This window comes from Cebus imitator, unplaced genomic scaffold (assembly GCF_001604975.1).
Source record: "Cebus imitator isolate Cc_AM_T3 unplaced genomic scaffold, Cebus_imitator-1.0 Scaffold413, whole genome shotgun sequence".
In the NCBI taxonomy this organism is placed as follows: domain Eukaryota; kingdom Metazoa; phylum Chordata; class Mammalia; order Primates; family Cebidae; genus Cebus; species Cebus imitator.
This window is the reverse complement of record NW_016107728.1, coordinates 562,223-581,716: the sequence shown is the minus strand read 5'-3', so window position 1 is coordinate 581,716 and position 19,494 is coordinate 562,223.

Here is a 19,494-nt window from a genome sequence, read left to right as displayed (position 1 = left end):
CCTCAGGTGCAGCTGCAGCTGCCCAAACCATGGCTACAGAACTGGGCCTCACACACTCTGGGCACAGCTATAGCCACCCAAACAGTGACTGCAGACTCAAGCATCCCTGCACTCTTGGGAGCCTAGGAAGGCCCCCCTGCCCTTGCAGACTTAAAAGTACCTGTTTACACTGCCTGGCTTCTCCCTGCTGTCAGTGCCTGCTCTAGTCTCAGAGCAAAATTGGGAGAGCCAGGTGCCATGAATGGCAGCAGGTGACAGATTCCTGGGTAGAAAAGGGTGAGTCCCTGGTGAGACCTCATATTTAGGCCCAGAAAGGCCTCATGGCTGGGTGTCTAGCTGCCTCTCCCATGTACAGAAGTAGAAACTTGTGGAGCCTTTTCTAGGCCACCTATGGCCATCCGTGCACCAATCAGCATGCACTTCCTCCTCTCTGAGGCCCATAAAAGCTTTGGGATCAGTGAGAACTGAGCAGACCACAGGATGACCCACTCCCAGGAACTGGGCAGATGTTGGGATGCCCAGTTGCAGAGATACCCACCCTCTCCAGGGCCTCCTGTCTGCTTAGAGCTGAACACTTTTTGGGATAATCTGCAGCATAGAGGAGCCACCCACTCCAGGCTTCTCTGCTGAGAGCTGCAGAGAGGATGAGACAACCTGCCTGCAGAGAGGAGCCACCCATTCCAGGTCCTCCTCTTCAACAGGACGACCTGACTACAGAGAGGAGCTACCCACTATGGGCTTCCTCTGAGCTGTTCTAACACTCAGTAAAGCTCCTCTGTCTTGCTCACCCTTCACTTGTCTGCACACCTTATTCTTCCCGATGCAGGACAAGAACTCAGACAAAAGTACCAGGCACCACTGGCTACAGAGGTTTCCAGCCAGAAAAGCGACACCCCAAAGATTCTGTAACACCATGATTAAAATAACCTTTTCTGGATCCCTCCCACAACACGTGAAGATTATGGGAACTAAAATTCAAGATGTGATTTGGGTGGGGACACAGCTAAACCATACCATGTGGTATTTAGGAGAACATCAAATTGGTGCTGAGCATGACAAATCATTCTGTATTCTTATGGGTACCATACACATTGAGGTAAATTAGTTTGATCTTACCAGAAGGCAGAATCAAGTTTGAGGACCCCATGATTGCTTACGGTCCATGTAGTTTTAAAAGGTGATTGTTTTAATGTTAGCTAAAATTAGAATAGTTGGCCTGAACATGCTTGTTTCTAGGTAATATTTTCCAGGTAGCTAGAAGAAAGGATCAGAGTCCTTATGCATAAGGGAATTTAGATTTCATATATCAAGAGCCTGCTATTTTATAGCAGATAATGTCTTTAAGAGTGGTTACAAAATCAGTCTCTTTGCATTTGCTGCCCAGCCCGGCAGAATCTCATTTATAGTCTGAGAAAACCTTGCTTTGTCTATTGAACTCATGTCATTCTGAAATCGTTTCTTAGTAACTTTGTCAGGTATATATTTTAGCTCTGGCCTGTTTGTAATTATTGAGTAGGGGACTATAAAATTTGGTTCTGTTAAATTTCTAATAAATAAATAAGATGTGAAAGAACATGGAACATTAAAGGAATATGAAAGTGCCAATCTAATCACAATTTAATGTGTTCCTTATAGCTGAGACAGAACATACCCTTATGCTTAGAACAATAGTATATTAAACATGTAAATCATTAGTAGTCCATTAAATCTTATTCTTTTATTATGAAAATACAAACATTAAAAATGATATCAAGCTGGAAGTTCTCCAGTTTTCCCCAATTCTTCTTCAGTGTTCCCCAAAGAGAAGGGAATGACAATTTGACTTCTGCTTGTCAATTTGGGCAGCCTTAGGCTTTGTATTGAAAGGAAGAGGTTTCTTTAGCTTGTGCTCCAGCTCACGCTCTCTTCCCTGCTCTCTTCCCACATGAGAGAAATGGCAGGTTCTACATGTGAAATTTTCTATTTATCAGTAGAGCTATTCTATGTCTCCTTTGTCTTTTCTAGGATAATTTCATTCATTTTCTTGTCATTGGTCTAAATTCTGTATAATCTTGGTTGCTTTATCTACACATGCTTATAGTTACAAATGTTTCTTTTAGAAAAAAACTGACGAAAAACACAATACTTTATATTTGGTCTTAGCCATCAAAGAGAATCAAGGAACTTAGTTTTTAATACAGAGTTATAAAAACTCTAATAAAGACTAAGATTACATAAATTTTGCACCTGCTAGAAAATACTGATGATTTACAATAAATGTGTCAATTTAAAACCATATGTCTGATCTCTTAGTCTGCTTACTGCTATAAGAAGGTGTCTCAGACTGTGTAATTTATGAACAGTAGTAGAAATTTATTGCTCACAGTTCTAAAAACTAGAAAGTTCAAGATCAAGACACCAGCAGATTCAGTAGCTGGTGAGGCTTTCTCTCTGCTTCAAAGGTGTTCTAGCTGTGTCCTCACATGGTGAAAGGGGCAACATGACACCCTTCAGCCTCTTTTATACAGGTACTAAGGCCATTCATGATCATGGAGACTTCATTACTTAGTCATTAGCAAATGACTCTACCTCTTTTTTTTTTTTTTTTTTTGAGATGAAGTTTTGCTCTTGTTGCCTAGGCTGGAGTGAGCCTGGGTTTCACCATGTTTGACAAACTGGTCTCGAACTCCTGAACTCAGGAGACCCCCACCTCTTAATACTATCACATTGGGTATTAGATTGCAACATATGTATTTTGGGAGAACATCAACATTCAAAACATGGCATCTGATTAACCAACCTTCCTTCATTCTTTTGGATATAATTGGATATTAGTATCAGAATTACTTTTGTGTATTTTCTTTGATTTTTCTGCTTTTTCATTACTTGGCAATGTGTGCTCCTTTTTAGATTTCTGAAGACTTTATTCTCTTTTATTATTTTTTCAATATTACTGACAATTCATTTGAGGCAAAGCCTGTAAGTTACTACTGTAATCTGAGATAGTATTCCTGGACATGCAAACTTGAACTTATTTAACATATGTAGGAGCTCGGTCAGTGTGGTGGGAAAAATAGAAAGATGCGAACCTTCTTAGAAGCCTGGAAGGTTTTGCAAAAGCCTTGGGAAAAGGTTTATGGCTGAAGGCAGCCTAACCCCCTTACCTTGAGCTAATAGCAAAGAGAGGATAACAAAGGAATGTAGAAGAGTTTATCAGCTTGTTTACTAAAACCAACATTTGCCGATCTGCATGCATGGCTGCTCTCTGCTCGAGGGGTTGGCAATGTTAATTACCCACAAATAGTGTTTACTCAGGACCTTTGTCATTAAACCTGTACTAATTAAATATGAGGGTCCCCAGTTTATTGGGGGGCAGGCAACACTCCCCTTGGAGTCAGTAAGCTGCGAGCCATCAAGCCGCATGACAAGGCAAAAAACCTGTGTTTGCGTACGTCTTTCATCTGTTGTTCAGCAAGAGTCTGCCAGCCAGACTCGACAGTTGGTGTCTCTGTGTGAGGATGCTGTAATGGATCAGGGCTTGTGACAGAACCCTCGAAAACAAAGGTGAAGAGACTGTGCAGGGGGTAAATCAGTAAGTCAATGAGTCAGTAAGTTGGTAAGTCATTGGTGTCCACTCGAGATTTACAAGTTTGAGGGAATTGTTCAGGCTAGGGTATCACGATGGGACAACAGTTATCAGCATGACAGAAACAGTATATAAAAGTATGGAAGCAGCTACTTAAAGCTAGTGGAGCCCCAGTTTTGCAGGCTCAATTAAGGGACCTAATGCAAACTGTTGTTTCCCAAAGCCCACGGTTCCCAACAGAAGGCACGCTAGGTGTAGAGCTCTGGGAACAAGTGGGGAGAAATCTTAAGCAGCATCATGCACAAGGGCAACAGGTTCCAGTAACATCTTTAACATTATGGGCCTTAGTCAGGACTGCTTTGGCCCCACTTTACACAGAAGAGCCCAAAATAGGAAGGGAAGAGGAACTGTTACTTACCTTACTGCCTCCTCCATCTCCCTCAGCCCAGCAATTAATGGGTAAAAATACCAAATAGGAAATGGAGATTTTGCCTGAGGCCCCTTCCCCAATAAATTGGAAAAAAGACAAGGGATACACTACAGTTATGGGACCCTGTCTTAGGCAAGTGGTATTATGAGGAGAGCTCTTGGCCTGCCTGGTAATGCCAGATCAACAATGCAGTCAGGTATATAAAGAGATAAGAAAAAGCATTAGAGAAAACAGAACTGCTAGCCCATTTATGAAAGGATTAATTGAAACCATAGCAGATGACTTCTATAAGAGCCCATGGGACTGGTCAGGGCTAGCTAAAACAACTTTAGATGCCAGTCAGCACCTCCTCTTGAGGGCAGAATTTGATGAATTACGTGAACAGCAAACACTTTTCTACTAATGGCCACTGTTATTCCTCCCCTACCCCTGACATGGCTCTCTCAAGATCCTACTTGGGTAGAACAGTGACCTTTAAAGGGAAAGAAACTGCAGCAAGCCCATGAATTAGTTGAGGAGCAACTAAATGCCAGCCATATAGAACCATCAAACAGCCCTTGGAATTCACCCATTTTTGTCATTCCTGAAAAGTCTAGCAAATGGAGACTTTTGCATGATTTTTGGGCTATTAATGCTAACATACAACCTATAGGGCCTCTACAGCAAGGGCTCCCTTCCCCCACAGTGATTCCTCAAGATTGGCCTACAATTGTTATTGACTTAAAATATTGCTTTTATACTATTCTCCTTCAGAACAGGACAGAGAAAAATTTTGTTTACAATTCCAGCTATCAATAATGAAAGGCCAGCTTGCTGATTTCACTGGAAAGTGCTTCTTCAAGGAATGCTGAACAGTCCTACCATGTGTTAGTATCATATAAATCAGGCTTTGCTCCCCAGTAGAAAAGAATTTACTAATTGCAAAATCATTCATTTTATGGATGATATTTTACTCACAGCCCCAATGGAGCCAGTACTTTTGAGTTTATATGCCTCTGTCCAAAGGAATACACAGTTAAGAAGTTTAATGATAGCACCTGAAAAAGTACAAATGTCCTCTCCTTGGAAATATCTTGAATACATACTAGTTTCCCAGTCAGTAAGACCTCAAAAGATTAGATTAAATACTAGCACTCAGAGAGCTGAGATTGAAGCTCTAATATCGACCCTGGAAACTCTTTCTGCTCAGCCCATCAACATTGTTAGTGACTCTGCTTACTCTTTACTTATTGCAGAATCTTGAGACAGCCCTTATTAAATCTACTTTAGAGCCCACCCAGTATTCCCTTTCTCTTTGACTTCAGCAATTGCTGGATCAATGTACACACCCTATTTTTATCACACATGTTCGAGCCCACAGGTCACTGCTTGGCCCACTGGCTTATGGCAATAATCAAGCAGATTTTCAAGTTATGTTGTCACTGCTTGACCAAGCTGCATCAATTTTTCCACCAAAATTGGAGAAACTTAACTAAACAATTTCAACTTACCCCAAAGCTAGGCAAACAAATCCTGCAATGTCCAGATTGCCAGCTCCCAGGCATGTCCCCTCCTTCTACAGGTATTAACTCTAGAGCACTAGAACCTAATCAGTTATGGCAAACAGATGTTACACGCATCCCTGAATTTCGTACATGTAGCCATTGATACCAACACTTATCTAATTGGTGCACATACTTTTCTTGGAGAGTCCACTCGATATGTCATTAAACATCTTCTTTTAACCTTTGCGTTTATGGGGCGGCCCACAAAAATTAAAATTGATAAAGGTCTGGCTTATGCCAGCTCACAATTTCAACCTTTTTGTGACACATGGAACATCCAATATTCCATAGGCATCCCGTATAACACCCAAAGACAGGACATAGAAGAATGTGCCCACTTCATCCTTAAAAATATGCTCAGAAAACAAAAAAGGGGGAGTATGGGTAAGGAAGCTGCAACACTACTAGCAAAAGCCTTATTTACCCTTAATTTCTTAAATTTAGATGACAAATTTTAATCAACTACAGAAAAGCACTTTGCTAAAACCTCTCAAGGCATAAAACCTGCCGTTTTATGGCAAGATATAAAGAGTAATGAATGGTGTGGTCCAAATGAATTACTAACATGGGGAAGAGGATATGCTTGTGTTCACACCCCACCAGGCCCTCTTTAGATTCTAGCATAATGCATCAAACCATACCATGGTGTAGCTAGGACCCAACCCAGTACCAGAGATGAAGAAAATGACCCTGCAGAACCTGCAGCCCCAGATGATGTGACTCCCTCAGATGATACAAGTCCTGGATATTACCTGGGGGATGCTGAAGAAAAGAATCCAGAAGGCTAAGTGAATCCTGCTTCAAACAAAAACACCATTCATTCCAGATAATTTGTCTCTTTCTTATTGTCTCACTCTGCCTGCAGCCTGTATCTGCTACATTCTGTTGGGCCCATCTTCTGAACCTGCCTTTTTTCCTCCTGTTACTTAGGCAGATACTACCTTCTCAGCCTCTAATGACATGACTGCTTGACTAGAAAGGATTAACATACCCCTGGGGGGTCCCTCATTAATGGCACACAGTAACTAAGCTGCCAAGTAACACTACAGGTCACTCCTTGATTGTAAAAGAATGTTACTGATTATACTGATGTTTGTCTTAAGTTATTTACTAATTCTAGGATGCAAAGCTGGAACATGACTTATAACCTCTGCGCCTAACAAAACTGCTGCTGCACTCCTCTGTACTATTCAGTCAACAAAACCTGATATAAAAAACAGAAAAGGCGGAGATGTAGAACATAAGTCAGGGTGATAGGAAAAATTAGAAAGATATAAACCTTCTTGGAAGGCGGAAATGTTTTGAAAAAGCCTTGGGAAAAGGTTTATGGCTGAAGGCATCCTAATCTTCTTACCTTGAGCTAATAGCAAAGAGCAGATAACAAGGTAATATAGAGGAGTTTATCTAAATAACTTGCTTACTAAGACCAACCTTTGCCTATCTGAATGCATGAATGCTCTCTGCTCAGGGGATTGGCAATGTTAATTACCCACAAATGGTGTTTACTCAGGACCTTTGTCATTAAACCTGTACTAATTAAATACGAGGATCTCCAGCTTATCATTGATGGCGGTGGGGGGGCAACACTCCCCTCAGGGTCAGTAGGTTGTGAGTCCTCTGGCCACATGGCCAGGCACAAAACCTGTGTTTGTGTACATTTTTCTTCTGTCATTTGGCCAGAGTCTGCCGGCCAGACTCAACAAATATAGTCATGTATTCCCTGACATTCTTCTTACCTGCTTGGATTTCAGTTCTGTCTTCATATTTTGTCCTGCCCCTCAGCTTCAAAATTATTATTTCTGGAGAAGATACATACAAACTCTTTGTTGAGTGGGTCTGATTTTTCCAAATTACTTTACATTGTTCCTTTTATTGTTTGTTTTATTGTTTCAAGCATAACTAAAATATTTTCCTATGACCTCTAGAATTTCTGAATTTCTTGGGAATTTTTTCTTTATGATTCTCTTTTCATGAACTTGTGATATTTTATTCCTTTTGAATCTCCCTCAGTATTTCTGTTTTAAATACACAAGTAATTTAGATTTACTTTAATGAAGAAGAGGGAAGAGGGCATTATTGAATATTTTCATTATAGGGATGTTTGTGTTGAAGTAGTACTCTAGAGAGATGAGTCTTAACATTCACAGGCTGAGGAACTGATTCATCTTGCTAGAAGATAACTCATGGGGACAACTATGGTCTCTGTTCATTCTAACTACACGTTCAGTCTCTACAGAATGTTGAGAGGGAGTAGATCAATTTTTGTAATGCTGCTTTTAACTGGACAAAATGACCAGTAAAGAACAGATTTGGGTTTAATAAACACTTAACTCTACTAAAAAAAAGTATGAGAAAGCCTAATAAATCAAATGTCTGTGGAAATGGAGACCAGGTGTCTGTAAAGGAGCCTATCTTCATTCTTTTATCCTAAAATAGACTAGACTCTAAATCTAGTAAAATTTTCTTCTGAAAAGTTGGCAGATACCAATACATATATGTTATGTTGATTTCTCTACATTTCTAGATTTGGATATGGAAAGAAAGTTGTTGAATGCTGTTCTAGACTGTATTTTTTCTTTTCTTTCTGCAAGGACACACACACACACACACACACACACACACAGATATCTCAGTTTGATCATATAATTAGAGATGATTAATATCAAACACTGACCATTCTACTAAATCAATACCAGTCTTGTTGACTGATACATAAATGATGACTTGCTTTTTAATTTAATATGTAGGAACATCATATTACTAAGGATGCTCAATGAAAATAAAGATATTTTTCTTCAGCCTAATGTTAATTTTCCTTGAGTACATGATGTCCAATTTCAGTATGTATTAAAGGACAAAAGGAACACTGCAAAATTTATTTATTCACTCATCAAATATTTGTTGAATACTGACTGTATACACTAGATTTTTACTACCAGAAGTAAAATGGTTAACAAAATTTTTAAAAAGCCCTATTATTTTGCAGTTTATAGTATACTTGGGAACAGGTAAAAGTGTGATAAGTTATCTAGTAGATCAGGAAATCAGAAAAGCACCTAGCGTATACTTAGGCTGCTAGAAAAAGATTTTCTGAATAAATGATACCAAGCTGATTCCTTAAGGAGGGATAGAAGTTAATAAGGTAAAGAGGAGATTTAGTAACATATACCAGGCATTTATCATTGCAGCATTTGAAATAGACATAATCAGATTTTCATTTTATAATTCTCATCTTGGTTGAAGAGTAGAAAATAGGTTGGGTGATGCTGATGGAAATAAGAAAAGAGACCTTGGGACCAGTCATGAGGTACTTGCCATAACATGAAAGATGATAGTGACCAGAATTAGGGCAGGGCCAATAACAGCAATGTAGCTCAAGTTAAAGCTATAGGACTTGGTACTTGATTAAGCAAGGGCAACAAGGAGTTGAAGGAGGATCCCAGAATAGTGCCTTCTTTTGTTTCTGTAGAAATATATTGGGATTGTGACCTTTGTTGAGATAAGAAGTACCAGAGGAAGAACAGAATGCAATCATTATTTAAGACCTCTCCTCCTCTCCCTCACTGCCCATGCCCTCCCTTCCATCCCTTTCTTCCTTTTTCCTCGCCTACCTTCCTTTCCCCTCCTCCCTCACTTCCTTGGTCCATCTTGAAAGCTTAAATCTTTAGTTTAAATTTTTTAGTCCCTTCAGGTCATTGTCTTCTATGAAGCCCAAAATTATTTTGACAAGAAAATGTTACTTTAACTTCTGTATTTAGGGCGAATCTTGGGATAAAAATAATAACAGCCTATCACCTTGCCAAGCTATTTCAAATATTCCTAAGTGCTTAATCAAAGGAGACAGAATATTGATGTGTTTAAGGACATTTGCCGAGAGTATTCTTTGACCTTATTTAAAGACTGAAGATGAAGCTAGGCAAATTATTCCATGCAAAATAAAATAACAGTAACTGAGAAAAAATGTATCCAAGAGAAATTATATGCTGCTATGTGAATATAATTTATATAGATTTTACCTTGAGTACTCACAATTCAGAAAGAAATTTTTATTTTATTTTGCCACAGAGCTCTTCAAATGGAAGAAATGTAATTTAAAATAAAGTCAACAACAAAAGTAATGACACTTATTATCTTTTTTACCTGAGAAGTGTTGGCAAAAATGTGGAGAAATTGGAATGCTTGTACACTGTTGGTGGGAAGATAAAATGCTTCAGCTGCTATGAAAAACAGTATGGAGGGTCTTCAAAAAATTAAAAATGGAAATACTGTATTAGTCCATTTTCATGCTGCTGATAAAGACATACCCAAGACTGGGCAATTTACAAAAGAAAGAGGTTTCATAGACACAGTTCCATGTGGCTGGGGAGGTCTCACAGCAGAAGGCAAGGAGGAGCAAGTCACATCTTACGTGACTGGCAAGAGGCAGAGAGGGCTTGGGCAGAGAAACTCCCATTTTTAAAACCATCAGATCTCATGAGACTCATTTACTATCACGAGTGCTGCATGAGAAAGACCTGCTCCCATGATTCAGTCATCTTTCCCTGGGTCCCTCCCACAACACATGATAATTATAGGAGCTAAAAGATGAGATTTGGGTGGGGACACAGAGCCAAACTACATCAAATACCATCTGATCTAGCACTCCTGAATATATATCCAAAAGCATTGAAATCAAGATCTTGAAGAAATATTTGCACTCTCACATTCATTACAACATTTTTTAAAATAGCAAGCATGCAGAAATAACCTAAATGTCTATTGATTGATGAGTGGATAAAGAAAATGTGGTATATACATACAATTAAATATTATTCTGACTTAAAAGAGAAGAAAATCCTGCCACATGTGACTATCTGGATGAATCCTGAGGGCATTATGCTATGTGAAGTAAGCCAGTCAAAGATGATAAATACTGCATGATTCAACCTATATGTGGTATTTAATATAGTAATGCAGAAGGAGAGAATAGAAGGGTGTTTGTCAGGGGCTGGGAGGATAGTGAAATGGAAAGTTGCTATTCAGTAGATATAACGTTGCACTTCTGGAAGATGATTACATTCTAGAAATCTGTTGTACAAGACTATGCCTATAGTTAACAACACTGTATTTTACACTTCAAAATTGGGCAAAGGGTAGATTTAGTGTTAAGTATTCTTACCAAAATAATAATAAAAAGACAAACTTAAATCTAGTCTGAAGTGAGGCCGGGGACTCAAATAATGTTACTGACTCTCTTGCTCTCAACATCTCTCTCACATCTTGGCTCTGTTTCTTAGGAATTATTGGCTCATTCTCTCCTAATGCAGATGGCTCCCTCCAGGAGGGCAGAGGACAGAGATAGTGGAGGCTAACATTATCTCATCTAGAGCCCTCAGAGGCATGAGAGAGCTCTTTGCTCCCATTGACCATATATAAAACTCCAGAAGATTCTAATTGGTCTTGCTTGGGTCATGGGTCCCACACTTGTTTGGCAATGGTGGTCAGGTGTGCAGGGAATTGTGATAGCTCACCAGTATCATATAGCATGGAACGAAGTGCCTGCAGTTATCCAGTGAAGGGGATGCAGAATACTGGGCAGACTGAAACACATATGTCCGTTATATTTCTATTGGACACATGTGAAAATTTGCCTGAATATTAACTGTAAATTACAAGACTGATAAATCATACCAATGCTAAACCACTGGCATGAATAAATAACTAAAGAAAATTGCCCAGTAAACAAGTATTATGAAAGAAAATGTTTCAAAAAAAAGTCTTCATGCCATAAGACTGCTCCGATTATAGGCTGAAGAAGACTTTTGTGTTATTGTAGTTGCTGAAGGTGTTGTCACGGAAGTTTTTTTTTTTTTTTTGAAATTTTGTTAGAAAGTGACTTAAGGCTTTCACTTCAGTTAGAAAGTCCTTTGCTGCCTGTTTTATAGCTTGTAGTTGAGCAACCTCCTTACTCTGCTATTTCTTTGGTTGTGAACTGCAAACATCTCATAGCACTTGCTTAAGGATATGCCTCTAATGTATTCTTCTCTCATATTCAGCCAGGACTATGAAAATTGTTTCTGGAAAATAAAAGAGGCATTCTTGCTTTTTCTTATCTGATGGTTTCAACTTGCTTATTAATGTCAAAATGAAGATGTTGGAAGAACTCAGGGAAGGAGATGAGTGTGTGTGTGTGTGTGTGTGTGTGTGTGTATACTTGTTTTCTGGCAGGCTCCAATTACTCTAGCAGTTATAATGGCATCATGTATCAAGATATTTAAAAATGAATTGTGCACTATTCATTTTTAATTCTATCAAGAAAGAGAGATAATGCATTTTAGTTTTTCAACATTTTTCCTACCACTACCCATCCAAAAATTATTTTTCTTAACTTATTTTCATGATTAAGGATTTCTGTTGACTTCAAGGTCATTCCCTTTAAACAGATATAATATTTGTTGGGAAACCATTCACCCATCCAAACTAAGCCTCAGAGGTGTTGAAAGTCTAACTTCTCTTCTATAGTAAAGGATTATACTCTAGAAAAAATCATTTATATAAACATGCCTTGGCTAACTGGATGTGCACATTGTCTTATTCTTTCTTAATATAGTTTCATATTTATTTCACAGAGAAAAAAATGTTAGCAAGTCATTAAAACCAAAATGTTCACATTCTGAGATTCTTGGTTCTATTTTTAGCCAGATCATTTCTTATTGGATTATCCTGGCTTCTCTTTAACCTATTACTTGACAAATAGCTCCTATGCTTGTCCAATTTGCTAGACTACTGCACATTGCCTTGACAACTCAATGGAAGACTTTTATCACTATGGAAACAAGTCAATATAAGCAACTTCAAATTTTATTTATAGACTAGGTAATGTAAGGGGCATGATGAACACTTGATATGATCTGAAATGAAATATGGGAGATGCCTTTTTGTTTTTAATTAATAGAATTATTGGTTGACACTGACATATGTATCTTTTCATAGCATCTTTTCACAGAGGAGACAAAACTGCAATTGTTACTTTATTTTATGTGTTAATTTACAGGTTTTTCATAGTTGAAGGTTAACATCTAGACCTGTGACAGGAAACCTAATAGATGACACTAACATGAAAAGGGAGCTTATGGATTCTTCAACCAGAGAGGTGTCAGATCCCCAAAATACCTGCAAACTGCCATAATAATTTTGCACTTAACGTTTTCTAAATTGGAATAGGAAATTCATAATTCACTACTTTATAGGTTTCATTGTATAATAGAAAGAAGAAAGAATTTGAGTCATACACTAAATAACTAAAAGATTTGAGGAAGCTACTTTATTTCATTCTAGATTTCCCATTTATAAAATGGATATAATAATATTTTTCTGTTGAATTATTGTAAAGATTGCAAGTGATCAGAAAAGAATGTCTATTGTAGTGGCTCCATACAACAGGTGACAAAAAACAGGAGCTATTATTACCATGATGTGTAACTTTTAAAATACTGAAATGATTAAGTGACTTAATGATTAGCAGCTTCTCCCTAATCATGCAGCTCTCATATGCCGTAGTAGTAGATTTATAGCCATCTCAATAAATTTACTGATGTGGTAGAGACAGGAGATAAATGTATCTGTATCCCACTTCTTATTTAAAAGTGTTAAAATATATTCAAATGGGCTTCTGTAAATCAAGGGACAAGTATCACTTTTTGAATAATTATTAGTCACTTATTTTTATTCTTATTAGCTACAGTCTCTAGAACATAATTTCCTTATTCCAAATAAGGAGAACTTACCATCACTTATTTCTAGAAAACAATATTTTACTTATAATTATTTTCTTTTAAGAAATTTATTTCCTGTTAGTTTGGCAAAATTTAGAGAGCTTAGATAGCTTTCCAGTGTGTGTGTGTGTGTGTGTGTGTGTGTGTGTGTGTGTATTCTTAAATATGGCATCATTATTTTCTGCAACTGAATTAATTTTGAATAAAATACACCTTTTGTTCTTCAACATGTAAGAGACCCTCCAAAAAATCAGCTCTTGAATATCGGAAGAAACATATACTAAGTTACACCATATTGTAGGAGGTTTGATGGTAACCATTTCAGGAAGCCAATTTCTGGTTTAATTTTCACTGTGTGTAAAACGTTTTTCTTGGTTTTAATTCAGTTTCAAAGGGCGCAGGGTTTATTCTGAGATCCTAAGTTTATGTGTCATTGGATAAATAAGTACATTTTCCTCATTCTTCAAATATTTTTCTGGAATAACTATTTCTAGCTAAAGCATTCTGATGGTAAATTGAAAATAGCTAAGTTTATACAAATATGCTTAAGACTATCATAAAATTTTAAAACATACCCTTGTTTTAAATTAGCCCAGTCACATAGAAAAACAAGAAAGCTTGCCAGCCATGGAGATAGGTTTTTTTTTTTTTTTAATAAGCATTTCTTTTTATGCTCCTCTGTTTTATTTAATCAGATAAGAATTAAATGTTGGCAGATTGGAGAATGTCACCATAAACAAATGAAGGGTGTGCATTTTGTTTCAGGGAAAAAGAGACAATGCTATTTGGTTGTTGGGAGGGAAATATGATATTGAGCTGGTGAGCTCTTAATGATCCTTTGAGTTTCACATCTATGAATTTGTGTGAACTTTTTTTTGTTGTTGTTGTTGTTGTTTGTTTGTTTGTTTTAATGCCAAATTGCAGGGTCTTTATTGCCGGCGGCCACGGAGGACTCACGTCTCTCTAACCCGTGGCCCCGAAAGGAGGGTCTCAAGACCTTTTATACCCGTAAAACCACCTCGGGAGTGAGGGTGAGGGGCAGGGGTAGGGGTGAAGGGCTTCAGATGTTCTGAGGGCTAGTGGATTCTGTAAATCACCTCCTGGGAGGAGATGAGGGTGAGGAGCTCTGGACATTCCAGTGGATTCCTGGACTAAGATGAGGGTGAGGGGCTCCAGACTCTCCGAGGGCCAGGGGACTTTTGACATTCTGATTGTTACTTAAGTGGTTCACAAAAGTCAAGGTTAGCATTTGTTTACACATTGTCTAAGTAGGGTGGCAATTACAGTCCTTAATTACTTATTCACATTTGGGTTATAGAGAGCCGCTTCAACAGAAAGCCGAGGTATGGTTGAGGTATGCAGTTTTATGGGGCTTTTACCATGTCACATTCCCCCCTTGTTTTATTCACAGGAATTAAATCATTGATTCCTCCAACAGGTTCATTAAGCAAGAAACTTCCCTTTACTTCTCCTAGCGCACAAAAAGAAAAATTAATCTCAAAAATGCAAAGATTATTCCTTTGTGCTTCCTCTTGGTGCAAAAGTCATAGCTTGATTTCCTACAATTAAATTTGATTTTTAACAAAGAAATTTGGCTGCCAACTAATAATTGAGAGAAAAAGTATCATGTTATTAATGAAAAATAAAATAGTAATATGTCCCAGAAATGCCTTTTTACATTTTGCTGTTTTCTACTAAAGAAATGAATATCAAACTGAGAAACATTAATGCATGTGGTTGAACAGCAGCTAACACAGGTAATAGCAACACTAAACAAACAAAAAGTAAAAAGAATCAGTTGCATTTCTGTCTTATTAGTACTACCTACGATTTCAGACTTGTATCCATATTCAACATATTTCTGTGGAAAGATACAAGACCTAAAATGGAGTAATATGTTTTCCAATTAAGTTTACTTGCAAAATATTTGAAAAAGCAGATAATTTGACCACGTGCAAAGCAAACATTAATGATCTCAACTTCTTCTAATGTTACATCAACAAACCATCCTCCTCCTTTGCATAATTCAGTAGCTTATATATATTGTGGTAGAGTGTTCACAATTCTCCTTCCTTCTCTGCCCTTGTTAGGGCTTCCCGTGGACGTAGTAAATTTTCTCATCCCACTGGCTTTTGGCCTGGCTGTACGACTTGCTTTGACAAATGGAAAGTGCAGAATTGAGAACATGCTTTGTAAGCATGACATTAAAAGGCAGTATGTGCTTCTTCTCATCTTTCTTGCATTCTGCCATGACATTCTCACATCACAGATGTAAGCTTCTCTTTTCACCTAGATTCCAGAATAAGAAAACACAAGTAGTAAATCTGTACCCAACCCACAGCCTGGAGCAGACCCACCGCAGCCAATCCCCAGACTCATGAATGAGAAGCCAGTGTCTTTGTTTTGTTTTGTTTTGTTTGTACCTTATTTTATTTATTTATTTATTTATTTTATTGCATTTTAGGTTTTGGGGTACATGTGAAGAACATGCAAGATTGTTGCATAGGTACACACATGGCAGTGTGATTTGCTGCCTTCCTCCCCATCACCNATAATCAGATTTCAGTGGCAAGAAAACTTACCTCTGTTCTGTATATTTGAGGATCTGCCCTCGAGATGCTGATACCAGAATACACTATATTCCTCTTTTTTTTTAAATTGCATTTTAGGCTTTGGGGTACATGTGAAGAACATGCAAGATTGTTGCATAGGTACACACATGGCAGTGTGATTTGCTGCCTTCCTCCCCATCACCTATATCTGGCATTTCTCCCCATACTCTCTATTCCCAACTCCTCACCCCCTGCTGTCCCTCCCCTATTTCCCCCCGGCAGACCCCAGTGTGTGATGCTCCCCTCCCTGTGTCCATGTGTTCTCACTGTTCAACAACAATGTAAGCCTGAAAGTTTGGGCTGGTTGGTTATGCATAATTATAACTGGAAAAGCTGTCTAACACAGTGTCCATGAAAAAATTCAAAAGAAAAGTTCACTAGAGATGGTATTATAAAACATGCTTTCAGTTTATCCAGGAGTAGGGGATAAGACCTTAGCACCCAGGCCTTAGTACCAAGAAGGTGACGCAAAGGAGTTTAGCACATAGTGGTTGAGATCTCATCACGGGGTACAAGAATCAGCCTAAAATATGTGAGTTTGGGGACCTACTTTTAAAAGAACTAGGACCTTGAATAGCTTAGCATAACCAGAGTTTATATCAAAGGAAAGAAGGCAAGGAAGCAGTGACCACAAAGGGAGTAAAAAAAAAAAATATATATATATATATAGAGAGAGAGAAAAATCAGCAGTAAAACTGATGGTTTTACTGGAGGAGTTGAGCTGTTTCTTCTTTAAATTTTTGCTTATCGTAATGCTAGCTTGTACTAATGTCAAGTGGTTTCAGATAAGATGAGTCAAGGGAACAAGGCAGGACATGGCACTAGAAGCGGGGGTCACTTGGATGTGAATTACCTTCATAATAAGCTGACAGCATCTGAAAGAATCTTTTTAGGATCGGGTTCTAGGGAGTGATAAGCATACCCATATGACCTGTAGGAACAAGCCAAACTGCAAAATTAACACGAGATGAATACACTTCCAGCTTGCCAGACAGATCATAATGTAGTGGGTGGTCTCTTTGTCATGTTCAGTAGTCATTGTATTGGCATAAGCTTACAAATAGAAATATATTTTTAAAGAATTACAGTGAAAAGTCATTTTACTTTTACAAAGGCCATCGCTACATTTGGATTTAAAGGCTTTCAAAGACAGGACTGTGTTCTCTTCAGTGGCTGATACAGGTTCGTTTCTCCATCTCCCTGTGTGGATGTTTCGCTCTCTTGCTTTAAGATTGTCAGTAGTTTCCCCATTCCTGTAGTGTAAATGCTATACCTTCAAATTCTTCCATACTCTGACTAAGAGCTTCTTACATTTCCAAACCCATTTCATATTACTCCTCTCTTTGAAACCTCTTCAACAAAACTGGACTTGTTTAAATACAATAGTATCTGGTAGTCAGAATGCTGGATTTTAAATAATCCTTCTTCACTTATGAGCCATGTGGCCCTGGACTGGTGTTTATTCTACCTGAACATTAGTTTTTCAGATGATGCATGTATTGCTTAAAATTTTAAATGAGCTAGTTTGTAAAAAGAAAAACTTAGAGGCAAGACCAATGTTTCATTTTGCTTATTCTTGAGAAATGTGTTTATTTTTGCTACTATGCTATTCTCTCTTGCTCAAATCTTCCACCTTTTGTTTTCTTTGTGTAAGTCTTAAGGTGAGTCACAACTCTTGTCAAGCACTATCTTTGGTGAGTATTTCTTTCAGACTATTGTACCTGGTGGTGACTGATTTCTCCTGTTGCAACATGCTTGTCATTTAGCATGGCTATCCTGTATTTTTGATTATTTTTATATGTGTGTTTTGTATTTCAACTCAAAGTTTTATAGGGAATAGACAATCAATTTCAAATTTGTGTATACTAACTACCTGTGCAAAACCTTGTTTATTAAAGACAATCAGTAAATAGAATTCTAGAGGGTTAGAAGTTACTTTAAAAGGCATAAAGTTCCACTTCATGTGTAATCATATGATTACTATAATTATGATAATTATGCAGAAAAGGCCAAATATATTTATATATTTTATATAAGTATATATTATATAAATATACATAAATGTGCTAACTAACCCATCTTAAGATGGTGCTATTTTTTTATCTTTTACATTTTTCTATAAGTATAGAATAGGAAATGCATAATATAAAAGATATTTATGATGATGTAAAGATTCATATATAAATGTTTTTAAATGTATATTCTTTTTATTCTGTATTTTTAATATTTCTATACCTGGTACTGAGAAGTGCATTGTTTTATGATATGTAGTAAGACAGTTATCTAGAGCTTTATCAACATATAGCATTCAGATGCATAAAACAGAGGAGTTTAGTAACTGAATCTATACCAGGATCCGAAATTATTTTCTGTGATGGGCTGGGTAATAAATATCTTAAGCTTTTTGATCTCTTGCAACTACTGAGTCCTGCATTGTTGTGTAAAACTAGCCATAATAGGTTAATGAATAAGCATGGATATGTTCCAGTAAAACTGAATTAAAAAACAGACATGATATGTGATCCAGTTTGCTAAGTCCTGAGAGACAATTATATCATCTAAACCAGCATATGAGTTTTCTGTTAATGACTTTCCAGCTTTTCAGTGGTTGAGTTTCATAAACCAACTATCAAAATAAAATCCCCGGTGTTTATTTGAGTGATTTTCCCTAAATCCTTTAATAAAAGTTTTGGTCCATATCTTTTCAAGATTGAAGTATTTTACAAAGAGAATCCTGAGATACATTGCCAGATTTTTACATATATTTTGCTTAAGCTTGATTACTATTTTTTCCTTTAATTTGTTGACTTCATACATTTATTTTATGTATATAAAATAGTGAATTTTCAGTGCAATTTACAAGCAACTGTTCAAACCTCTATATGACTAATGCTGAGTCAATGCCTCAATAATGTATTTATCTATATCTTTCCTATTTCTTCATACCAGGTTTCTTTAGAAATATTGACATAATATAGTCAAGTAGTGGGGTTTAAATTGTCAGTTTGTTTATATAATGTCACTTGAGGTAGTTTCCTAGGAGAGTGGAATCCTTTAAAAAGTTATCTTTATTCTAGTGGTTTCACCACTTGTATTTCACCTCTGAAATAGGGATGTATCTTATCATCAATGTAATAAAAATATCCACTGTGTTATATTTTAATATATAACTTAATTTTTAAATAATACATAAAGTAATGAAATGCCTTACCAAATAAATAGTGGTGATTCAACTTGATCACAGAACCCTGGAGTGGAGAACATACATTCAAATGAGTCAGTAGCAGCAAAGTGTTGAATAATTTTAGGTTTTTACTTGTCCTTTAAACAGTGTTTGGGAGCAAATTCTTGGGAGTAATGTCTAATTTTTTGGTGGGATATGCAGCTGGGGTTTATTGTCTAATTATGATTGTCTTCAAAGGCAAGACTTTAAGCTCAACAGAAGCAGCAGGAAAAAATATGCATAAATATGTTTATCCTCTTATTTTACATTACATACATGAAACTAGATGCTAAATATTCTATACATGTCTGCTATTCCATAGTATATATGTATACTATACCAGAGTTCTAGTTATAAAAAATTGTT